Source organism: Schistocerca piceifrons, chromosome 9 (assembly GCF_021461385.2).
Source record: "Schistocerca piceifrons isolate TAMUIC-IGC-003096 chromosome 9, iqSchPice1.1, whole genome shotgun sequence".
Taxonomy (NCBI): Eukaryota; Metazoa; Arthropoda; class Insecta; order Orthoptera; family Acrididae; genus Schistocerca; species Schistocerca piceifrons.
Window position 1 is genome coordinate 98,650,140 of NC_060146.1, and position 27,239 is coordinate 98,677,378.

The following is a 27,239-nucleotide window of genomic DNA, read 5'->3' on the forward strand; positions in this document are numbered from 1 at the left end:
TCTGCCACCAAGCCACCCCAAATCTGTGTTTGTCAGCTCAAATGGGGCCACTTGTGGTATGTATGGAGAATGAAGGCACAGTGTCCTATTTTTGCTTTGGGAGTGTGTTTGTGCTATGAAATGGTGAATTTATATTTGTCTGCTTTCATTCTCCATCTGTTAGTTACTGTTTTCCGTGTTTTGTGTGTTGTCTTTCTGTAGTATATTAATGCAGTATTGGTTGTGCTGTTGAACCTCAGTGCAGTTGATCTGAGTGTAACTATTGTTAAGGCAGAATATTACGGTGTTTTTTCCTGATACTGAGCTTTGCTTATTGTCAATGTTCCATATTTCATATAGAGGTCAATGTACATTGTGGATCTGGTGAACTAATTCACAATCCGCGTTGACTTTGTGGATAAAATGCAAAAACAAAGCATTGATATTGTGGATAGTGCATTCATAGATTCTGTCCGTGATGGAAAACTGCATCCCTGCTTCTCAGTTGATCACAGTGTTTTACCATGAGTTGTTCGTGTTGTGTATGAATCAGGAGCTTTGAAAAGTTTTCTCCAGTCCATGCGACGCATAAAAATAATAAATTTTGCTATATCCCAGGGCTTAATTATGCCGGGTATGTCATGTTTAAGCATTTACCTTGAGCTTAAATCGTACTTTCTGTGCCCAGGTTTGCTTGAAAATAAATTTTGGGGGAATGATTGTTCCTTGACAGAAGACAATATTTTTCTTTTTCATCCGAACGTGGTCTAGCGAAATGTAACCATCAGGAATTTCATTTTCCATAATACCACATATTGTTCATGTTTACGACTGAAGTAAAGTGCAGTTGGTCTGTAGTTTTTGGCGTCCATATTTCCACGACTCCATGAACTACTAACACACATTCTGTATGGGAAATGTTCAGATTGTCTGCTGTCTCGTTTAATGTTCATGTACGAATAAAACATGGTGGAGCTGTTGAATATTTCATAAACAGTGACACTATGTATGTTTGGCTATAATTTATTATGCATGACAGGGTGGTAACCACATAAGTAGCAATGATACAAGAACATGAGCTGCACTTGCAACAAGGCAGTTACGTGGATGACAGTAAATGCAGTTACAAGAGTAAAGGGAATCCACTGATAGGGAAGTGTCAATGAAGCGTGCATGTTGGTAGTGTTTATCTTGGATTTGTGATAATTTCAGTTGTATTGTTGATATTAGGTGGTTCCTCTTGTAAGGTACATACCATACTATTGTTTTGAGCATTTTGAGTGCTGGGAAGGCAACTTGCCGTGGGGTGGGCGGGGGGGGGGGGGGGGGGGGGGGCAGGAAGACTTGATGCTGCTTACACCTGCAGTGCCATGCCTTAAATCTGCAGGGTCCACCCAAACTTTAGAAAATTTTCCTTGTATTTTTTGCACCTCATTAGAGCTACCTTCCCATAGCTAATGTAGTGCTGTAGAAAATTGAATAAAGCTATAATATGCAATGACCTATTTCTGACTTGCCAGCAGAACTTTCCTGTATATTCGTGACACTTCAGTTTAATGCATGTCCCATTTTTTTTAATTGTTCACTAAATCTTCAGAACCGCAGCTGCATGGTACCACTTCTTAAACTGGGATATCCTTAAACTGAGTTGTCGGATTTTGCTACAAAATTTCTCTTTCCGTTGCTGCACTGAAAAAACCTGCTTTGACAGTTAACATTGTTTTTGCAGTGTGCAGACTAGACAATCTATTCTGCAGAGCAGGCTGGAAGCCGTACATTGAGGATGTACTGCTGAGCGCTTGGTGGAAGTCAGGTATGGTTTGTGTAAGAGACTGGTTTATTAAGCTTATTCCTGATGCTTTGTTTCATGTTTGCCTGATTGGCAGTGCTAATTATATTATGTGGCAATATCAAGTTATTTACATTATGAGATAACTATTAATGAAACACTGAAATTGAGAAATAAGAAAAGCTTTGTTATTATGGGTAAGTTTTTTGCTATGGCTACAGTGTGTGATATGTATACTCAGATAAGAAAACCTGTTTCTACTCATGGAGGCGATTTTTTACTTTTTGTGTGTTGTTCAGTCACTCATGAAACTGAGCTCTTAGCTGCGGAGTATACAGTCAGAACTCTTCAGTTCCGAAACAAGTGCTTCATTTCCTCACTGTTAAATTGGCACTTACGACCTCCTGGTATTCTGGTACTTCACTAAAGTGCTGTACTGTGAGGAAGGCGTTGTTCACTGTATTCTACTTGCACTGGATTCTGGGAAGTTGGCGTCTCCTAGTGGTCTACTTTAGCTATGTAACAACAATATTACATTAGGAGAACTGTTATCAAATGATGGTTAGGGTGTTTTGATAAAAAGACAGGAAACAGTCAACACTAGCTTCTCTTGTCAAAGACACAGATTTTAGCTCTAGCTCCTGGTATGCAAAAATGAAGATTGGTACAACATATGTAACAATTATCTTTGTGATTACTCTGTTAGGGTATATTTAGAAAATTGTAGCTTTGTGTAGTACCAGTGTGCATAAGGGTTTACATTTTTATAATCTTGTGGTAGGTTTGATGTTGGATATTCCAGTAGATGGGACTATCTTTCAGAAGAGGATTTGTAATTGGTGCATTTGCCATGTGTGAAGGGCACTGGAAACTATTGAAGTTGGCTGTACAAAGCTACTTATCTGTTTGTTTTACATGTTCAGTTAATGTGGGTATACATCTGTTGTTTAGGTGTAAAAAAATCCTTACTGATGTTTCTCAATGTGTTAGTTTTCAAAACTAAGCATAAAATTAGGCATACGGAGACCCGATATTTATCATGTATGTTTAAATGAATTTAAAATGGTTTTTATTCGCTTTTGTTGGCATTTGTTGATGTACTAGGTATCAGCTAGGGTGCCACTTGGGTGGTGTGGTGTAGGTCAGTTGTCTCACCCCCTCATCTTCCCTTAGGATCTAAAAAGCAGAGGGAAGACTTTGGGGTAGCCTGACTTGGCTGTGATTCTAAGCTCACAGCATTGGCACAGTATTATTTCTGCTACAAGTGCTGTTTGAGTAACATTGGATGAAGTAATGACATTCGAACCCACACCTGTCCTTCAGAGTATTCATGCGGCAATACTGTGCCTAATGTGTGCTGTTTCTGGCATAATTTTGCAATTTTAGTGCTACACAGTAACCAGCATTTGGTTGTGTCATTATTGCATGGAAGTGTCTGCAAAGAGAGCAGTGATTTGCGTTGGTTAGTATTGCTATTTTTTTTGAGAGGTAGTCACATATGAGGGCTATGAATTTTTTCACAGGCTTAAAGATAACAACAGAAGGGGTGAAATAGTGTTGGAACAACAGGCTGAGTCACCCAAAACATGTGGTGTTCCACTGCAAATTGTACTGAGAAGCTTTGCAGAAGTACAGGCAATGGAATGCTGTGGTCAATAAGCGGTTTCTGTCTTCGGAAAGATACTAATGAAGAACTGTCACTTATTTGGACGATTTCCAGCAGTACATCGTTCATTGTGCTGGTTGGAATTTTATGACTATTGCTTGTTTTCTGAGGCAAAAGGTGGCACACGTTTCAGTACAGTAACACTGTTACAGAAAGTGCAAGGCTAGAAAGGTTAGTTTTGATGGAGAGATTCTGATGTTATAGTTGCTAGAGCTAGTTTTCAGAAAAGACTAAATGTGAAGGAAGATCTTCACTTAACTCAATCAAAAAGATGATGCCAGAAAACACATTTGACTGGATTCAGAAAGCATTTGCAGGATGAAAGCACTGCGTGGCAAGGAAAACTTTGGTGGGATAACCTGAATATTACTTTAGGCTAATACTTATATCCTGGAAATTCAGTTATCATGAAGGGAATAGTGATGTATAGGAACATGGGTTTCGAAATTTATGTTGTTCATAAGAGAATTTTGTTATTCACAAGAACAGTAGAAACTTCCTAAAGGGCGATTAAACAACAATAAATTGTATTAACCCATTAGGATTCAATTTATTATTAATTGACGTGTATTCTTAATTTCTGGAAAACAGTATCCTGGTAACTCAATTAATGGAAATATGAGTAAATTTAATTTACTTAGGGCATAAAAGAAAAAAATTTGGGCCATTTTCATTTGAGAATGCTGAGTGCTTGGCAGTTTTCACCTTACACTGCTTTGTAGGAAAATGGGTAGTATAAGGAAATTGATAATAGTAAACTGATAACATTTCACTATTATTGTTTATTTCACAATAACTCACGTTTATAAAAGATTTAACCCATCATCTTTCCAAAATGAAAATTGAATTATGGCCAAATACTATGTTTGGAAAGCATTTGGTAGGGAGCATAACATTCCACTCTCCATAATATGTTCTGCACTTTCCTTTACAATTCTCAGTCTGACATAATCTTCGCTTTTCTCATTTCTCTGTCACACAGGTTCTGGTCGTATCGTGCTGGGACATGACACAGGATTCATAGGTGTTCCATTAGTTGACATTTGATATGTTCTGACAATTTGTTTTCTGAACCCCTTCATTGCACCTCTTGGAAGCCAGTTGTGCATTTGTAACAGTCATATCTACAATTGTTGTAAAAACAAAAAGGAACCAGTATCGCTATTAACCATGTATTGCAATTGTATATTTCTCTTTTAGACATATGTGAAGAATGGCACCTCCATGATATTCTTGTGTGTTCAGTGCATGTTGTTGTGGAATACTGAGCTTCTGTTTCTGGGATGAATATTAATGTTAGACTTTCCTGTGGGGGTACAGGGTCAAAATCAGTCGCTAGTACAACATACTCCTTATCATTCCATTTTGTGACAAAGATTTCGTTCTCTCTATCAAATATGAACTCAAAACCTCCCATCCCCACCCTTCTTTTTCATTATCTGGTGATAAGGTTGACGTTGTTGTTCTGCTTTCTCTTACGGTTGCACATGCACAGAAGCCTAGTCCCTACTGTTGGATGAGGTCATGACTAATAATTAGTGATAATGGACAACATATCCAAAAGTACTTTGGAACTCAGTGGTAGATCCTCATTGTCATCATTCTGGTCCTTCACAGTATATAGTAAGAAGATGTAAGGTCCATAGTTTACATCCAAAGTGTGTGGATGTGAGTCTGATAAACTGTATTATAAGATGTTTCCCATATTGAAATGTAATTCAGGTTTCAGTTAAAGATACCTATTATGAATCAAAGAATCTTTCACTGTTTGAACACCAAGGTCATCATCCTCAGATCAATAATTTCTTTCACTGCATAATTTGATAGAAAGTAAAGATTGACAACACAACAAATACACGAATTTCAATAGGTACAACTGAAGAATATATTTTATTTTTACATTTCCCAACATATCTTGAGTTTCCTCTCCAGTGATGCTTACTGTTGTTCAAACAGCTGTATGGTACTGCTCATTTACATCCAGATCTGCTTCTATTTCTTCATAAAATCAGATTATGCTGCCTATTCAACCATTTCCAAAATCTGGTGTGCCATGTGAAAGAAGTCTGGGAAGAACAAAATACAGAACATTTACCAAGGAGGTGCCCAGTGTTGTCACATGAGGACAGCAGCCTTTGATGCACTGGAACACAAAATACAATAAAGTATTTTGGCCTACACACACTACTACAGTATTGCTTATGCAGCAACCAGAAAGTGACAGTGATCTTACCATAGGTGCTGCCACACTAATAAAAATAGAAATAAGCAGCAGGTCTGAGAAAGTCCATTCTTTTTAACAGTCTTGAACTGAATAACAGTATGGGAGATGTAACATAAGCACTCATTGTCAAAGGAAACCTCACCTTACCACAATGACGGCTAAAGCAGCATACACTGTAATTGAGGGCAATGGCCACACATGGGTTAAACATTGTTCATACCTCTCCTGAAAGCCTTTCCTGTTGTCTTTCCTTTCCTCTCTTCCCAAAAAATACGTAAATATCTGGCAGACGGATCATTGTACATACACAGCCTGTGTTGCTGTCATGTTTGTTGAAGACCCTGGTTTTGTACTAAGGTTAATATTGATGTGAAAATCTAAAGAATGCTAAACATTCACATAATCAAAGCTGATGTAATTTATAATTTAACAGACTAGTAGTAATAAAATGTATTGTTTGTAGTGTGCCTGCCAATACCGTAAGGGAGAAAATCTAATGCTGCATAAAATATATCCGTTCATGATATATTATTTTTTATTTTTTTTTGCTTCTACACTTATCCTATACCACAGTGTACTTCCAAATTTTTTTTTCAACCTTAGGTGCACCGTCTCAGAAGATTGCCATAGTATAGTGTGGAGTAAATGTATCCAATGTAAAGAAACATTTCGGTTGTCAGTTCGGCTTACTAAAATACTGGTGTAGTGAGAAAATGGTGAAGAATGCATACAGTTTCTACTTTCATTCTCACCTTTAATATGGGGTCACTTTTGTGAAACGTGAAAGCAGCTATGGGCACATTCAAACTGCAAAACAAAGGCAGTTAGAATCGTGTTTGCATGAAAACCTACTATTGTGTAAAACTATGAAAAAGATTTCTGGTATTCCTCCTTTACCATGTACTTACATTACAGAAAATAAAAGTAGAAGGGAAGCACAGTATATTCAAAAAATGGATCACCATTACTTCACCAGGCAAAGAAGAAAATTATACATCACTCACGTCAGATTTGCAGCATCGCTGCTTTCACACCATTCGAAAATATCTAATTTTATGAAATGTGCAATGGGCACACTTCATGAATTAAGTGTTATTTGCAGTACTAATGTATGCATAAACTGCTTTCACTTGTGTAACCGACTTTCCCAATGTCGTATGCATAAGCTGCTTTTGGAGAAAATGGGACCCAAATAGTACAATAGTGGTTTGTCTGAGTACAAAACAGCCCTCAACTGGTCTTCATTTATTTTGAATTGCACTATTAAGGTAAACTGTTTTCTCTGAACAAATAGCCTGTTTTGTGGCTGTTTGGGCTCTTAATCCTCCTACTTATATCGCCAAACTCCATTTTATGGAGTCATTCAGTGTCTTTTATGTAAATTGAAGGAGAGGGGAGAAAGGGAGGGAAAGGAATACTGAAATGTGCTGCATCAAGACTCTGCACAGCATCAAAGACAATGAGTGAATGTGAGTGCTGGCCTGGGATTCGAAGTTGGGAACCACAGCGCCATCCAGACACAATGTTTATCGCAGCTATCTTGGCACGCCTCTTCCTACCTTGTGCCACCTGTCTACAGTCCCTGTTCATTTCCTCCATGCTCACTATTTTTTATTCCTGAAAGAGATCGGACACTGAGTCTGGTGGATCTATCGCCCTTTGAGGCAAATCAGTTATGACTGTATGGTGTGTGTGTGTGTGTGTGTGTGTGTGTGTGTGTGTGTGTGTGTGTGTGTGTGTGTGTGTTCTTTTGTACATGTCTGAAGGAAGAGACACTGTGGATTTGTGTAATTTTAAGTATATCTTAGTCTTAATAATGTAACTTCAGACTGCACCAAACCAGAATCTAAAACTGTGATTACTAGACCAGTGAGCAGAGAGAGGATGGATAGGTTTAGACATGCCCTCACTTGCTTCAGTTGGGACACATGTTTTATTAGGCTTCAACACTGTTCAGCTGATATTGTATTCACAAAGTTTTTCTCTGTCTTTTTAAATGTATTTGAAAATAACATCCCTCTGAAAAAAATGTACAGTGAATATTAGCAGTAATTACAAGAAAAGGAAAACGAAGGAATGGTATACTCCACAGTTAGGGCAACTGAAAAATACTGTTATGCTGTATTCTAGTCTGTACAAAACCAGTAAATCAGAACTGTATAAAGACCTGTATGCTAAAGCTAAATGCAAGTATAGGAAGGCAATAAATGAAGCAAAGAAACTGCATAACATAGTAAATATTGAAAAATCGAACAATAAATGCAAGAAGGCCTGGAGTGTAATAAACTCCATTGCACACACTAAACACAAAGAGGAAATTGCCATTACCCCAGAAGAATTTAATAAATATTGCAATCAGTCCATTGAAGAAATTAGTAGTTCAATAATCAAACCACCTGAAAATGCACTTAGTATTACGGACAGCTGCTTTGAGAAGCTTCCCCCAAGCACCTTCACTTTCACAGACGTGAGCCCAAATAATATCCTAAAAATAGTGAAAAATTTCAAACCTTCAGTTAGTGTTGATTACTATGATATGTCATGTAATTTGTTGAAAGATGTAATTGATTGTGTGATTTATCCTTTAACCTTTTGTGTTAACAAATGCCTAGTTGAAAGTAAGTTCCCCGACATACTAAAAATTTCTAGAGTTGTGCCCATATACAAAAAGGGGAAAAGAACTGTCCCGCTAGTTACAGACCTATATCCATAATCCCAGTTTTTTCAAAAATTTTAGAAACAATTATGTATGAGCAAGTTAGTGCCTACTTGGGTGAACTAAATATAATGAGTGATAAACAGTTTGGATTTAGGAAAGGTAAATCCACAACGGATGCAATGGACTCCCTCGTAAAATTAGTCCTAGATGTGTTTGAGGCTAGGGACTATGCCCAGGCTACATTTTGTGACCTGAGCAGAGCCTTTGACTGTGTAGAGCATGGCACTGTGCTGAATAAGCTAGTTTTGATGACAACAGTATAAATATGTTCAGGTCTTTTCTAGAGAATCGTCAACAAGTTGTGTGCATTGGTAGGGAGAAATCAAATTTGGTTAATGTTAGGTACGGAGTGCCTCTAGGGTCGGTGCTTGGACCTTTACTGTTTATACTAATGATTAATGACCTGCCCTTATTCGTAAATTCTCATACAATATTGTATGCAGATGACACAACTTTTCTGCATAAAAGCTCTGATCTAGGTACACTGAAAACACTGACCAAAAATACCCGTTCTCAGTCCTCATTATGGTTCAAAGCTAATGGCTTCTTGCTAAATGAAAACAGAGCTCAGACACTTTACTTTAGCCTCAAAGAGATTCCTAACTACCAGGAATTAGAAACTGTTAAATTTTTAGGTGTTACTATTTACAATAAATTGACGTGGGAACCACACATTAAAAATATATTGGCTAGGCTTTCAAGAGTTATTTATCTAATTAGAAATATAAAGACATGTTCCCAATGACTATGTGAGATCAGCATATTTTGCCTTCTTCCAAAGCATCATCTCTTATGGAATTTTACTGTGGGGTAGTAGCTGTCATGTAAATGACATTTTACTTTTACAGAAGAAATTAATAAGAATAATGATGGATTCTGATAAAACAGAACATTGTAAACCTCTGTTTATTATATTGCAGTGTCTTACAGTAGTAAACTTATTCATCTACAATGTTTTAATGTACATTAGAAACAATGTGTCTAATTTTGTGTTCAGAAGTGATACTTATAGCCATAATACTAGAAACAGAACATCTGTAGATGTACCATATCATAGATTATCAAAATTGCATAACTCTTACCTAGTTCTTGGACTAAGGATGTTTAATGGACTAAGTGCTGACTTTAAAGAACTGCCTGTAAATATCTTTAAAGCTAAATTATAAAAGCTACTAGTGAGCAATCCGTTTTACACCATTGATGAATTCTTTGAAGATGAAAATACTGTATTCTAATGTGTACCTATTTTATGTAAACCAATTTACATCAATATAGTAGTTTATGTAGAAATATATTCTCTTGACTTTATCTATTGCTGTAATCAGCTGAACAACAATAAAATTATTATTATTATTATTATTATTTGTATTAGTCAATGTGCCAAGTACTGAGCCTAGAGTGATGCTGTCTGCCTACTCTTAATTAAGTTTTATTCCTATTGTGGTCTGCACAATTGAGGGTGTTAACAAGGAATGATCCCACGTATGTAATGGTTTGTTTGTGTCCAATTTTGTGTGGCCCTCAGCATAGATATTTTTCCAAATCATGGAATTACTTCTGTAGACAAAATATCAGCTGATTTTACATAAAAGGAATTGTTAGATGCTGGTTAGCTTGAGCGATTGATTTTACACGTGATGGATACCACAAAATATGGGTATGGCAAAAAGGCATTTCATTGCAGCTGTTCCTCAAGGTCCCCTTATCAAAGGTAATAGTTGAATCCATGCTTTTCTGTTCAGGTATTGCTTATTGAAGTCCAAGAACTAATGACACAGCTGCATGCTCAGAAATGATTAGAGCCATCTTAGCAGCATAATGAAGGGTGCAGGAAATGTCTGCATACAATCTGAAGTTGTATTTGTTTATATCCATGCATCGACCGTGTATCTATTTTTATAACTACCTGTATCTGTCCAACTGTTGAAATCCTATGGCATGTGAGACAATGGTGTGAATTGCTATTATATTTATGTTGACTTTGCTATCTTTGTTTCCCTATTACAGATGTAAGTAGTTGCTTGATTGTTTGTTAAAATATGTTCATTTCACCATTTTGGTTGTAATGATGATTTCTAATGCAACACAAATATTTCAATTGCAGTGCAAGAGAGAAACAAAAATACTTCCTGAATCCAGAGGCGCCAATTTTCGTGAGGTACGGTATACTCATGTTTGATATAATTAAATATCTTCTTGTCCACCAAGTACTCATACTAGCTGCTGTGCTAGTCTTCAAATGTAATTGTAGTGTGTCAGCTGCCAAATAGAATTTTCTGTTGATAAACTGCCTCACATTAATATCAGCAACTTTTATGTCTTTACAGTGCACTCAGCGAGACAGGTCCACATCCTGTGGACCTTTATCCCGCGTCCAACTTAAATCCATGGGCACCGGTGTTCCACGGGTAGAGTATAATTGTGTTCAATGCATCATTGATAGTTGCTCATCTAACAGAACCCCTGTTATTTCAGTAAAATAACTGAACTAGAAAGTGACATTTCAAGTTAGGCACTGATAATTCAGACATTGGGACTCGGGATGAGGTGTAAATGTGAAAGACCATTTTAACAAGCAACCCATATTTCAGAAGTGGGACGTGAGATACAAAAGGAGACAGTTGTGACAGGCTAGTCAGTGACTGGCAGATGTGTATACTGCTGATGTTGCAGCTTACTGGGCCCATTTGATACATGACCATTATTGTTGGTGTGAGTGCATATACAACTGAGAGCTTGGAACCCGAGAAACAGAGGGGCAGTTTCATCATTCTGCCGCACTGTTGTAAACCTGTACTGAGGGTGGTGGGACTGCAAAACACATCGCTGGTCGCTGACAATACCTATATTAGCCTTGCTTGTTATGTAGCTGTTTAACTGAACAAGTAGTTGCTGCCTCTCCTTTGTAGCTTCATACCTCCAATTCCGCTCCACCACAGTGAGACACTGTTTGAGACTGATCTGTCTGAGATACCAGTGGGATTCATAAATTTAGTATGCATTACCTTTTTGCACTTCATTAATAATTTATTATCTACACTGCATGGTGACGTAACATTAATGTATCATGTACAATGTTTCTCGTGTCAGATGAAAAGCCTATAATCATCATTAACATGAATGAATTTATGGATGGGAGTCATTAGATTTCAGTAAATTGCTCTGTCTTCAAATAATAGTTTTTTAAGACTACAACAGATAAGCGGTTCCTAGTTTTATCAAAAAATTGTGAGATAAAACATACTGAAAAGGGCCTTGTCATTCTTAAAATGTGTCCTGCTTCATTGCAGACTGCATGATGGATGGCTAATAAAATGTTTCAGTACTGATGCTTGTGCAGTATGTGAGGATACACAGAGTGGCCAAAATAAATGTGGACTGGAAACTAAATAAGGCTGAAATGAAATACAGGGTTATTACAAATGATTGAAGCGATTTCACAGCTCTACAATAACTTTATTATTTGAGATATTTTCACAATGCTTTGCACACACATACAAAAACTCAAAGTTTTTTTAGGCATTCACAAATGTTCGATATGTGCCCCTTTAGTGATTCGGCAGACATCAAGCCGATAATCAAGTTCCTCCCACACTCGGCGCAGCATGTCCCCATCAATGAGTGCGAAAGCATCATTGATGCGAGCTCGCAGTTCTGGCACGTTTCATGGTAGAGGAGGTTTAAACACTGAATCTTTCACATAACCCCACAGAAATAAATCGCTTGGGGTTAAGTCGGGGGAGCGTGGAGGCCATGACATGAATTGCTGATCATGATCTCCACCACGACCAATCCATCGGTTTTCCAAACTCCTGTTTAAGAAATGCCGAACATCATGATGGAAGACTCGGTGCAGCACCATCCTGTTGAAAGATGAAGTCGGCACTGTCAGTCTCCAGTTGTGGCATGAGCCAATTTTCCAGCATGTCCAGATACACGTGTCCTGTAACGTTTTTTTCGCAGAAGAAAAAGGGGCCGTAAACTTTAAACCATGAGATTGCACAAAACACGTTAACTTTTAGTGAATTGCGAATTTGCTGCATGAATGCGTGAGGATTCTCTACCGCCCAGGTTCACACATTGTGTCTTTCACTTCACCATTAAGAAAAAATGTTGCTTCATCACTGAAAACAAGTTTTGCACTGAACGCATCCTCTTCCATGAGCTGTTGCAACCGTGCCGAAAATTCAAAGCGTTTGACTTTGTCATCAGGTGTCAGGGCTTGTAGCAATTGTAAACGGTAAGGCTTCTGCTTTAGCCTTTTCCGTAACATTTTCCAAACCGTCGGCTGTGGTACGTTTAGCTCCCTGCTTGCTTTATTCGTCGACTTCCGCGGGATACGCGTGAAACTTGCCCGCACGCGTTCAACCGTTTCTTCGCTCACTGCAGGCCGACTCGTTGATTTCCCCTTACAGAGGCATCCAGAAGCTTTAAACTGTGCATACCATCACTGAATGGAGTTAGCAGTTGGTGGATCTTTGTTGAACTTCGTCCTGAAGCATCGTTGCACTGTTATGACTGACTGATGTGAGTGCATTTCAAGCACGACATACGCTTTCTCGGCTCCCGTCGCCATTTTGTCTAACTGCGCTCTCGAGCGCTCTGGCGGCAGAAACCTGAAGTGCGCGTCCAGGCGAACCAAACTTTGAGTTTTTCTACGTATCTGTAGTGTGTCATGACCATATGTCAATGAATGGAGCTACAGTGAATTTATGAAATCACTTCAATCATTTGTAATAGCCCTGTACATTGACCTACTCAATGAATGTTACATAGAACATGCCAGAAATTGGCACTGTTTTGAAAAAGCTACCAAACTGGTATCACAAACCTTTAGTCAGGATGTTTTTATTTTAGACAGCTTGTAGCCTAGTAATAGTCTTGCTATCACCTGCTGTCATATTCTGCTCTAAATAGTGTGCTACTATGGCAGACTATGTTTGCTGCACCAGACTGTTGCCAGTAAGTGTGCCACAGTAAATGCAATTAGCAGAGTGTATATCCTCCAAATTAAAATGACACAGAATACTCACCCAAACATATTAGTGCTATCTTTTCCACATGTTAGACATATCAAAATTACAGTCACTAATTTGCTTCAGCCGTATCCTGTCCCCCAGGATGATGGAATTATATAAAAAGTGAAAGATAAGGAATAGTTATTGGTAGTTACTGATTTGATGGCAGTTGAACTAACAAGTGTAACGTTGCAGGTAAAATGTAGCATCTGTTGGTGTAAAAAGAATTTTGGATTCTCCACCCACTCTGAAGCAGAGAGAATGTGGATGAATCTCTACGTCATGAGGGATTTTTGCCACCTTCTCTAGTGCGCATGTGAAAGGAAAGTACTGACAAAGGATGTTAATCCTGAACACATACGGTAAGAATTAAATCAATATGAACTTGATTTTTGTGCACGATTAGTATTATCATTTTTGTCTTGCAAATAATGATACTTGACACATCATGACTAAATGTAGTTCAGAATTACAGTTACATGAATTTATATATAAAAGAAGTGGTTATCTGTATGTTACATAATGTTTAGCTACCAGGTACTGTTATACACTGGATTAAAGATTTACTTTGAAAACAGCCATATTTTGTTTCATCTGTATGTACAATGGCAGATTACTGTGTAGGAAACATGTTAGGTGTATGGATTCTGTCGGTCAATTTTAGCATATTTGCTTCAGTGTGATTACAATTTTCCCTTGTGTTAAAATCATAAGTATGTGTTTAATAATGCAGCACACTTAGTTTTAGATAAATATTGGTTTTCTTTAGGTGCAGTGATTATACTGTTTATTCTTTAGTAAAATTGCACTTAGGTTGTTGGTGGCCTTAGCATTGTGTACTGATGTTAGTAACAACTATCTTGACAAGCAATGAGAACTGAATCTGATGAATCAGGAGTCACTTGTCAGTAGCTAACATGAATGCATATTTAATAGTTTGTCAGTGAAGTTAGCTTGTTTTTGTTCCATTAGATTAGAATTTGACTAAGTTGTCAGAATTTGAGGCAAAATCAGAAATAAGAAGTGCCAGTACATTATTGCAATGATGAACATCTCTCTCCAGCTGCACTACATGTCAAGCTATTAGAACTCACACATTTTCTTGTTGACTTGTTGGCTCTCGGTAACTCAACCAAAGTATTACATTCAAACGTAACATAGGCCTCGGGCTATGCTACTGGTCAGTCTGTCAGCACTATCTTCTTAACAAAGTACATGAAACATTAACCAAATTTGTGATTCCTAATAACCAGATGAGCAAAAATTACACTGGTGCTCTGCATATCAAAAAGAAATGTAATTTGTGTGTTCCACTTAGCCTTAATGTTTAGTTCCATAAATCTATGTCTGTAAGAATATTTAAGAAGTCATATTTTAGTATATCATACAGATTTCTTTTTTAACTTCACTTATGTTTGTATGTGTGTATTTGCAGAACTTCCACAGGCCACGATACCACAAAATAGTAGTGAATTAAGTAGTCCATGGCGCACTGTTACTAGCATCCATGTGTATGCTGTAGTGACATTTTGACATCAGAAATGTTGTTGAACTCAATTCACGGCAGATGTTGTTTATTGTTGTCCCATCTCAGTCGAGTACATATCCATAACCACACCCAGGAATTCTTGTAGCTCAATGTGTGCAACATTTTTCAAATTGTTTTGCTTGCATGTATTTGCTTACATGTGGATTTGTTAATATTTTATAAAAGATAAATATTATTGAAGTGAGTGTTCCCAGTTTCATATTTTGAGAATGTTTTGTTTGTAAGTCGACTGTTAAACTGTAATTACAAGAGGTGAAGCATTTCCACCTACATTGAGGCACATCATTTGCATGTAAAAAAAAAGAAAAGCAGTAGGTAAAGTACTCACACACATTCTTCGGAAATTCCTGAAAAATGATTAAACTGATTCTTGTGTTACAATGTTGATTGTGCTAGTATACAGAAGCAGAATGTTGCATAGATAGAATTGGTGTACATTTTAATTGCCCATCATTAATTTCCAGATGTCAATTTGGTGTACTGACTCACTCCATGACTTGGAGATTCGCTCTTCCTTTTTGTCCTACAGAACCAGATGTGCAAGACGAGGAATGAAAGAAATTCAAGCTTAGTATGGAAAGGATAGATTGCTATTCACTATAAAGATGACAAACTGATTTCCAGGCAGGCATGATGAGAAGACTATTGTGTATAAGCTTTCAGTCAAAGCATTCATCAGAAAAGACAAATGTACACTCATTCACCAAAGCAGACATATGTACACATGATTGCTACCACTGAACTTTTTTTGCAGTAGACTCTTTCATACATGCTGTTTGTGAAAGGATTTTTTCTGTTGATGGCTTCGCACTATAAAAATGAAATGGAGCAAAGAGGCATTAAGTGTCCTAATTCAGGCATACAGTGAGGAAAGGTGTATGTATGACCCACTGTATCCTAATAAAGAAGTAGAAAATCATTTCTTTCACAGTAGTATGTGTGTAATGTTAAATGGTGATTTTCGATTTGTATCGTAATACGTTATCTAATGAAAGTTCATATTTGGTTTGGTTGCATCTCGTCCTTTATTTCAGCATGCCAGAAAAAAGTAACTGGCAGTGAAAGGGAGAAAGTCATTGCAGTTTCACCTAGTGTGACAGGTGACTGCGAAACTGAGTAGCACCCACACATACATAGTCCAAACGTGGAAGTATAGCACAAGTACACCTTTAAGTACTGGTTCTTTAAAGTGTTGCAATTTGCAGTGCATATATCCGCAACAACTTTTGAAATAGTATGCTGTGCTATTCTGTGGCTAAAAACTAGACTCTTAAGCTTCCCCAGTCGCCAGTAAATATAATGTTAAATCCAGCCTGCAACATAACAGGACATTTACAGGTATTTTATTAGTGATTTAGGTTGCTATAATCACAAAATGTATAAATATATGGTTTAATTCTTATTTTCAAGAATATGAGACAGCCTTCCTTGTGACTGTCACACTTGGTAATTCCATCTTCTATTATAGACAGCAGCTTCTCGAAACAGGCCATGTCCATCCTCACGAAGCTCTGAAATTCATGTGTATCTTTGACCCTCAGTTCTTTCCTAAGCAGCGAATATAATCTCCTGCCTTTTCAGCCAGGATCGAACTCGATGACATTTGGCATTTTATTTTCATCATTGTTCTGCCCTAATCCGAAGATTTACTGTCAGTACCAGGGCATTAGCTCCAAACGCAGATGGGTACTCCATGTGCAAAATGTTGTATAAATACATATACCTGTGCAACTGAGTGTCATAATATAAATATAACTGTGGAGTCTTTCATTCAGACCAGCAGTAACTTACATAAGAGAATATCAGTTACTTAATAAGTAATGATATTCATTTTCTTATGAATAATTGAAACGGATGACATTCCAATATGTCACACAATCCACCTTTGTTTTGTGCAGTAGAACGAGTGACTACAAGAGATAAGACAGTTCTGTTCACGTTTCATGTGTTACCATTGTTTACTGCGTATGCACACCAGGTATATATCATGTGGATGGTGTAATGGGTCTTCGTGAACCTGCCTGTAGTTACAGATAGGTACGCTTGGGGCGTTGGTGCACAGGTCTACGGTTTAGGCACATTGTGGAATAGGGACTTGAGAGTGTGTCTTTTCTGAACAAGGTTTTGGCTGAAAGCTGATACATCAGTCTTTCCATCATGTCTATCTGGATCTCAATGGTTCATCTTCACAGTGAGTACCAATGTATCCTTTCCATAATAATGTTTATATTCTGACCTAGAATTTCTGCTGTTTAAATAAATTAAAAATTTGGATAGATACTTGTAATAGTGCTGTTCTCTTCTTTCCACAATCTTCATTTTCCATGGATAATTTTATACCACCTCCTTTCCCCAGTACACAGTCAAGGAGAATATCTAGTAGTATATGTTGTGGCACACACAAAGGCCTCTGAATAGTCAAGAAATATGCCACAAACTTCTGTTAACCTAGTGCCTTAGTTACAAAAACTAAACAGACAGCTGTTGTTGTTCTGGTAAATCTAAAATTCCTAAACCCATCCTGGGCATATTTCTCCTATAAAATTAAATATTGGCTTCAGTTAGATTTTGTTGTTTCAGATAATGTTGGTGTAATAATTGTTGGTCTGTAATTTCCTGTATCTTCCTGACTGCCATCTTTGGGTACAAATATCACTTAACATTGTCCTCGTAAACATAATGTGAATATTCCTTCTTCCACAGCTAAGATAAGAAGAGCTGTAGGCTTTGCTAGCCACTGCAGACAGCATTTAAATAGTTATTTAGACATATTGTTTAGTCCCTCAGTAGATTGTCTTTAAACTGAGTTTTACTTTTACTGAGTCAGATAATGAATAAACATTGTCTTGTGAGGAGTGCTTTGTGTGCGTTTTGTGACAGTAGACTTTTACATAATTAATTGGTTATAACGTTAGTGCAAGATGTTACTGGTTTATTGAGAGCCCACGATTTTCTTCCCATTATTCTTGATGATTATGTTCCCATTGTTCCTTGTGTCTACTCTTTCTTTGTGGGACTATACAGTCTTTGTGATATTAGTGGAACCCATTTTGTTCCAATTAAATTTGGTTTCTTTGAACACTTCACTGGATGATTTCTTGTCCCTATAGGTATCACAGTTTACTTTTGTGTTTCATCCGACTAATGTTAACTGTAGTTTTTAGTTATTCCCTCTTCCTTATTATGTGTGTTGTGTTCTAGTGTGTGCTTTTATGTTGTAGGCCAATGTTCTGCAAACTGATTGTCATCCTTTGTTTCCTATTAAATAATCTGTAGTTTGCCTAGGCTTGCTGGCTTTGACACAATTTATTAAAGCTGTTGTGTGGCTTTTGTGTCTTGTCTTGTACTTCAGTAAATACCCCATAACGACCTGCAGTGGCTCTATTTAAGACCTGTAACTCGGCTGTAAAGTGATAAATTGATAATTACACGATCTGTGTCTCTGTAATTTCACTGCACCTTGTTGGGCTGTTTCAGTATAACAGTTGACTTTCAATGAGTTCATGTTTAGGTCACCTGCTGCTGTTATCCAAGAGAATTCACTGATAGTCCTGTGTGAAAGCAGTTCTAGCTCCTTCAGAAACCCATTTACCTGACTGTTTGTCAGGTATAGCCCTGATGTCAAACACTTTCCTCTTTTCAGCATTGTCAGTATTGATGCTAATTCAAATTACATTTCTTTTCACTTGTCCACTGACCATGGGATGCAATTCCTCCTTTCATGTGCTGCAGCTCCTCCACAGTGAAGGTTGTTGTGGGGATATTGATTACCGTTTCTTTCATTGTTGACAGTGGGATTGGTCTCTGTTTCTTTTCTTGGACAGCTTATACTATCTGGCATTTCTTTGCACAGTATGGTTTTTTAAATCGTTCGTGTGCTGGATGCGTTCCATGAAATGTTCCTTTTCTGAGCTTGTAGCTCCAGGAAAAAACATAGCTACGTATATTCTTGAACTTTCGTTTTGTACTTTTAGTCTTTATTTACATGCCAGGCTTAATTTAGACCATGCCCATGTGGAAGTTTTACAAGAAAAAACACTTGCTGTATGTGGAATTTTTTCAGAAGTTCCTTTTAGAACCCTGTTCGCATTGTTTGGATTTTTATAGACACCTTTTTCTCTGCCATTAAAGTTTGTTGAATCCTTTTCATCCCTGTTCCACATGTTTTAGTGCTTTCTGTAGAGGGACACCAAGCTTGTTAATGCCAGTTACTTTGTATTTGATTTTCAATGTAGCTAAACTTCTTCCATACATATCTGAAAATATTTAATTTTGTCCCTTCTTATTCATATTTGGTGACGCATTTTTTTTCTTGATTGTGTGCTTATCATGGTTTATAGGCTTACTGGGGAACTTGCCATGTAAAATATAGAGTAACACATCATTCCTGGTACCTCTATGGTGATGTGGAAATCCAAGTGGTGTTAATAAGGTAAATAATTTGTGTAGCTGTTTCTGTTCACTTTCATGTTTCGCATCTTTATCCTATTATGTGTAACGAACAAGATTCAACTGGACTGAGTATTTTGTAGTGAAAGTGGCTTCACTGCTGTTGACAAGTGTCAGTATCCACAGAAGTTCCATAAAAAGTGTATTGTGAACACTAAAATACATTCCTGAATGAGATTTTCACTCTGCAGCGGAGTGTGCGCTGATATGAAACTTACTGTCAGATTAAAACTGTGTGCCCGACCGAGACTCGAACTTGGGACCTTTGCCTTTCGCGGGCAAGTGCTCTACCATCTGAGCTACCGAAGCACGACTCACGCCTGGTACTCACAGCTTTACTTCTGCCAGTATGTCGTCTCCTACCTTCCAAACTTTACAGAAGCTCTCCTGCGAAACTTGAAGAACTAGCACTCCTGAAAGAAAGGATACTGTGGAGACATGGCTTAGCCACAGCCTGGGGGATGTTAATAAAGTAAAGTTTAGAAGGTAGGAGATGAGGTACTGGCAGAAGTAAAGCTGTGAGTACCGGGCATGAGTCGTGCTTCGGTAGCTCAGATGGTAGAGCACTTACCCGCCAAAGGTAAAGGTCCCAAGTTCGAGTCTTGGTCGGGCACACAGTTTTAATCTGCCAGAAAGTTTCACTGTAATACATTGTTCGTCGTCATTGCAGGTGTATGCACTGTACTGCAACATTGTTCTATAAATTGATCTCATCTTTTAGTCAGATGATGCCATAAATTGTCCTCAACTAGATTCAGTACACCTCACTAGCTGTTAAATTTATTCATAAATCTTTCACCATTCTCCAGTAACATTGATCGAAAAGCTATTTCTTACACATTCATAAAGTTAATGAGATTTCAGCCTGTGTAAATGGTTTTTCATCTGCCTAAGTGAATACTTGCATAACAAGATCGAATATGTATTTACAGTACTGCATGGATGCTGCCAGTAGCTTTCTAGATGTTGTTGCTTTCATTCTGCCACCTGCAATAATAAAGTGAAACAGTTGAAGTAATCTTCTTGAGAGTTTCTGTATAAAGTTATCAGTGTATTATGGTTATCTTATTCTGTAGAACCTTCAGAAGTGGTGCTACCATCCTCTGCCAGTTTAGAGCCACTCCTGAAAGTCACTGACTGCTGAACTTGAGAAGGGCTATTAATTGAACCAAATGCCTGTATTCACATTGAACTTGCTCTTGTAGCAGTAATGACAATGATGATTAGTCACTTGCATCAATAATCATTAAGATTATCAGTGTGTTGTGTTCCTCTAAATCAGCTCTGTTTATTGAAATGCCAGAGCCAAATTAAGTTGGTTATCAAAAACTACATGTGGGGTTCAGTGTGTAATAGTACTGTGAAAGCTCACTAATTTCTCCTTTTTCGTGGTTGTGGTGACAGACCAATCTATAGTTCAGACCCAGGTATAGATCAGTTTGAAAGGTGAAAAAATTGTTGCACAGTCAACAAATCTGATACGGAAATAACGATTGTGGTTACAAATTGCAAATTGGTTTGTAACGTAGCTTGATGTCTGCATTTATGCCATATCCAATGCACTGTTCATCATAAAAACTGAAACTGGCAGGTGAATTGAGAAAACGTGTATAGAGTAGAAGAAGAGTTGCCGAGAAGCATTTTGATGGATGTACATACGTCATGCATAAACTGGAGGAGGGGTTGGAAATCACTTTTAACCCCATGTAGGAAGAAATTGCAAGTTATTTAAGGGCAATTTGTTAACAACATAAAATTTAGTATAACACTGTTCATACCCTCTGCAACATCTCACATTTTAGGTACTGTAATACTAGGTCCATTTTTTTCACTTTTGCTGTTTCTGCTACAAATGCACAGACAGATGAATGCGTTGGTGTAATAACCGTATAAGATACTTTTTTCATACATCCAAGTAAAACACTAAATCCTACAATAGAAGAACTTCATTAACTGGTGTTGTCTTCATCCAACCTTATTTCGACTACCAACACAATTATAACTGCCTATTTATTGAATTGCAGAAATTGAACTACTATAGATTTTGCACCAAATAGTTCTTTTTAATGTTCAAAAATTAAAGTTACTAAAACAAACAACTATTGGCACTTGAAAGCTTACTGAATATTAAGAGCAGTATGTGACTTGAAAAGAATTGGTAACCTAGTGGAATCACAAGTATATATAGTACACAAGTTCATTATGCTTCTCTTTCTGACAAACTGTAAGTGGCATCGGTAACTGTTCTGTCACAGATGACCTTGTCATATAATCCATGTCTGATGCTGGCAAGTCCTTGTCCAGCCTCATGTTATGTTGCTGTTAGTTAGATTTAACTAGCAGAGGCAATTCCTAAACATCCTTCTCAGGCAATGTAGCTGAGGCTTCCTGAATGATGAAATTGTGATTGACAGGTTGTCACATTGACGTACTACTGCAAACTACATGCTTATTTTCAATGGAGTACTTACAGAGCCTTTATTTTGAAGTAAACTTCTCATTGTCAGCCATCTTAGTGTTAAGCTGATACAGCAGTTTTGAGGGAGACGAGAAGTGTAAAACTACATCTTGTGTAACATCACCCACAGTGTACTCCTTGGATGTATCTCACATGCCAGAATGGCTACTGTTTGTTGCAGTGACAGTGCAAGCTATTGACATGGCAGGTTCATGCCCCAAAGACCCAGTGTCGATAACTCCATTCCCTGTGCTAACCTGAATTGGATACATGGAGAGGTCTCAATCTTGCATCGTGTAATGGAGCAATTTTCCAACAACGTAGTGGTACTAAAATTGTGTTTTTGGCCAAAACTGTACATTCCTGGCTAATGCACCAATATTTTCTTGGAAAGGGAACTATTAAATTTCAGAGGCAAGTGCTACCAAGGTCTGAATACATTACGTTTATAACAGGTTGCAAAGATAGGTATCAAGAAACAGTTTGAAAGATCTTTTAGATGATGTAAGCAAATTGTAATTAAAAGGTATGGTATGGTACACAAATATTGATTTATATGCTTATAATTTGCTAAATGCGGGTTGTTAAGCATGTTATACTACTTCAATTCTTGTGATACACAATTGTCTTGATCCATAAAATGTATGTTGTGTATGGATCCAATGAAAATAAATAAATAAATAAATAAATAAAGCAAGTAAGCTACTGTGTCTGCCAAGAGAAGAAATGCTGCTGAAAGCAGCAATGGTATCTTTCTCTGTGTGAGTAAATCATTTTGTGGCAGGATCCAGATACATTGCAATCAAGAAGCTAGGTGCAACTATAAGTACACACTCCTTGTGATAGGAGACAATGTAGCCAATGTGGATGGCTCATTATTGCTGTGACCAATAAATATCGATTCTTTTGAAACTGAAGCTGATGATGATTACACATTGATCAAATGATTAGCAAGCATGAACTTTGTAAACAAAAATGCACCTGTGGTGAATACTGAAAGAACTTTCACAAAGACAGATGTTAACATTTTAGGTGACTGCCCCAGGTTGGGGCTAGGAGGGTTATAGAGACACAGGAGATGTTGCAGGAAGAGTTCCCACCTGTGCAATTCAGAAAGGCTGGTATTGGTGGGTAGAATCCACTTGGCAGAGACTGTGAAGGAGTCCTTGAAATGAAGGAGGTTGTGTTGGCAGCATGCTCACAACTGGGTAGTCCAGCTGTTTCTTGGCCATAGTTTGTTGGTGACCATTCATGCAGACAGCTTGTTGCTTGTCATGTCACCATAGAATATCCTTAGCCTCCTATCCCCTTTCCTGTTCCCACTACAGCACTAAACAGCACTCTTCCACAAGTACGCACAGTCTTCTTTCTTCTCCTTTCCTGCTGCCCCTGCCCCTGCCCCACCCTGCTCTGCACCACATCTAACCTCCTGACTGCACCTAGTTGCCCTGCCCTTTCCCCACCTCATTCTGGTTGTTCAGTCCCACTGAATACCTTACTTGCTTCTTTTTCTTGTGCCTATCTGTGACGCATCTATATTATAAGGTGAGTAGCAACATCCTTTTCATAAAATTGTCAATATACCATCCTGGTGTACAGATTACCTCAAAAACACTTTTTGGCTCATCTTGATCAATGGTAGTGTTTGGCAAGAGGTGTGTCAGTCTTTACAAAAGAAACATTATCTGCCCTGAAGTTGCCTACATGTTCCAGTCTTAAGATTACAAATATTGTGTATGTGAAATCCACTTAGCCTGGAAAATTTTTACATTAATGGTGTTAACAGCTACTTACCATTAATCAGCTACCTCAGTGGCTGCAAGAAAACTGAAATGCAATGTGTGCTAGAATAGTCCAGTTTTTCACAAAGTCATGAATTACGAGGAGTTTGTTACGCATATAAGGTACTCAGGTAGAAGTAGCGTACTTGACATACGGCCATTTGTCATTAAGGTTGCAATGTAGGCTACAGCTATATCCTTTTTTGAAACTTGTTTATTTTTAATCTGAAAACCCATATTGCAGGAGTGTAACCATACACACTGAGGGATTGATATTGTGTAATTTGTCATCAAATTTTGAGCAGCCTAATTTGTGCGACCATCAAACGATTGAAAACATTCTGAAAATTATCCTGTGTTGCAACAAATTTGTTATTAAAAACTGCTGTAATAAAAAATACACGCCAGGCATTCAGTCAAATGGTAGCAAGAAGAGAAAGCTGGAAACTTTAAAAAGTGACAATCCTTCTTAATATGCCTATTCCAGTAGCATTGCTACAGAACTGAAACACTTTAAGTATCAGTGCAGCAAACTGCGGTGTGAAGAGAGCAGATTGTGGAAAGGATCAGTTTGCATGATTGGTTGTCTTATATTACTGTGTTGTGAATAATTTTCTAGTTTTGACTTTATTCATTCATACATAAATACAACAACTACAAAGACGAATACATCTTTGTTTTTCCTCTGTTTGTTCCTTTACCATTCGACTGACTGCAGTGAAGCTGATAAGATTTAATGAGTTGAGCTCATGCCTTCAAAAGTTTGTTAGGATAACAATGTGTAGCTACATGGTGCAAGACCACCTGGATGCAGTAAAGTTGGAATTTCTGAAAGAACAAAAGAATGAAACAGCGATTATAACAGAAGCAAGGACTGACGACTATGTACATCAGCAAAGCCACTAATTATGAGTGGTCAGAAAGGAGCAGACAAATGAACAAAAAACATCATTCACTTTTCATTTTACATTTTTTTTGTTTCACTGTCTCATATGCAGGATTGCTTCAATGTATTGCTTGAAGTAAGATGTGCAATAAGTGCTTTGTATTATGTGTGATTCTGAATAAGAGAAGACTTAATAACAGCATTAGCTACTTTTATTGAAGTGAAGTGGAGCGAAGCTGGGAGGATTTCCTTCATCATGGGAGGCACTGATGTCTGTAGAGTAAGCTGCCTGCTTCTAAAATTGAAATGCGACAGGAAATCCACAATCCTATTTCGTAAGATAAACAGAAGTATAAGAGCTTTCAGAAGACGACATAATTAAAATACAAAAAAAAGAGGGACGCAAGGTAAAGTGAAGGAAGACTATCACAATTTTGTACACACAGACCATTTACTAATAATGCAATTGTACTATCCATTAATTTTTTCCATTTCTATTGTTATCATAAAACTGGTGAGATAAGTGCCACTACTTCAGGCTGCCAGTTGTAGGTAGGGTTTGTTAACTATTGTTATAGAAAAAAGATTTCTATGACATTGTTATTAGTCATAGAAACTAATCGTCTGTATATTCTGTTTACATGAATCACAAGGGGAGCAAGTAAACCAAAAAGGAAGAAAATTTTGGAGAGAAATAAGAATTGGACCCAGGTTACGTAAAATTTTTCAGAGTAAGCCGTTTTGTTCGGCGCAGCAAAGATAGGATGGCTTTGCAAGTTGCTTATATGCTTAGGCTTGGTAACGCCTCTTTAGATGTAGATACATAGCATTTCATTATTATTCCCTTCCTTGAATTTTATTGTGGAAAATTATCTGGAATTTTCCAGTGTGATACACGTTGTCAGTAAAACACAAAAAAACTGCGAAACAATAGCTTGCATGTCATAATAGATGTAAAACAGGCTTTGACATCATGTAAATTACAATTAAGTGCAATAATTAGCATATGAAACTTTACCATTTTTTGTGAAATTTTTATTTTTGTATATTCATACATCATAGAAAAATATATGTTCATTGTTGGTAGCAATAGAGAAAACGCAATCGGCTGAGGTGGTATAGAATTGTGCAAATGAACAATTGAAGTTTAGGTGTCATGCATGTCTACCACAAAATGTTTAAGTAGGTCAGAGATGTGTGTCCCATGTGTGACAAATGATAGCGACACTCCACAGCAGAATAACCTTGATGACACAATTTTTATAATTGACAAGACAATGTCACACAGCTCCCAGAGTGGCATACTGCTTACGAATGAAATAGAACAATACAAATATGAATCTGGAAAGCATGTTACAAAGCTGACAGTACCCACAGTAGTGTAACTGATGACTGCTATGACAGTTACTACCTAACGTAATCATGAAATTAGATAATGTGCGCACCAATTTCAGTAATATGGAACAAGATTGAAATACTGAAATTGATAATTTGACACAAGCCATGAATACAGTAAACTAGCAACAAAAGTCTTACATAAGATCTAAATACAATGAAACAAGAACAAAAACAAGCATTTGCGAGTCACAGTCCCACAGAATTTCAACGATTTAGCCAAGAATTTTCATACTGAAATTGATGAAATATTGAATGATATGAAAAACAAGCAAAGCTTGAAGTACTTTCTGAAGTTAACAATTACATTACAGAGCTGAAACAGAAGGTAGATTCTTTTAATGATCATCATGACTATAAGAGCAACAGATAAAGAAAATTTCAGATGTGAAGACAAATATCGAAGGAACACAAAATGAGTTGTGTTACACAGTAAAAAAGTTACCCGTGTTGTTAAACAAAATAAACAAACTATGAAGGTGAACCTCTAGCTTATAACATTCTCAACTACTCGTAATAATGGGGTTGTTCATAGTTACTCATTATCTGCAGCAGTAGACATCCTGAGTATCTTGACAGTCACTGTAAATTAACTACTGGAGAGTTAATTTGGTTTAATATTGTGTTAAGTTTAATCTTTCTTATTATACTTACAAAACAGAATCATAGTATTACTGCATTAGCCTACAATACTTACAATACAAAAGCAGGAGCTACATGCTCACTGCTCAAAAACCAAAACAAGACTGACCTACATTGCCAACATGTCTGTAACTAGCTATACTTTCTTAACAATCTCAAACAATCCTCGGCATTGTTTAAAATGATTATTTGATTAATTAACAAATAAAACTCTCATTCTAAAACAAATGACACATTTCAATGATTACCTAGATTCTTATTCATTAAACACATGAGTGAATTCTAGTCTCTCTATTAATTGTATCATGCATGAACACTTAGGTATTAAATGTTAACAATACACTTGTTATTTTTACTAACTACAGAAGAATCATATCATACAAAATGTTCCTACCAATTAACGGACTTCTACACATTAGTTAGTAACTGATTGTAAGTTATACATAGATGTAGTAGAATAAGCTATTCAGAAAAAATAAAATGGAATAGTGAGCAAGGTAAACATTAACTATTAACCTATAAGCCGTGGAAGGTAGGATCGGCAGTCTTTTAGAAGAAAATATTATCAGATCTCATAATATGCATGTAAATAAGGCACAGGATAAGGAGCACACCACAACCTGTTGGTATTTATCCACAAATGAAGTTGCATAGAAGATACCAGTGACAGTTGTATAGTGCAAA

General features: G+C 37.2%; 1 long non-coding RNA gene across 1 annotated transcript; it reads left to right on the forward strand.

The window, feature by feature from the left end:
• The first annotated feature begins 1,404 nt into the window (after positions 1-1,404).
• On the forward strand, positions 1,405-15,108 carry LOC124717160. Its single transcript, XR_007005713.1, has 5 exons — positions 1,405-1,792; positions 10,482-10,535; positions 10,705-10,785; positions 13,591-13,757; positions 14,831-15,108. It is a non-coding gene; the product is annotated as an uncharacterized LOC124717160 (long non-coding RNA).
• Positions 15,109-27,239: the final 12,131 nt, after the last annotated feature.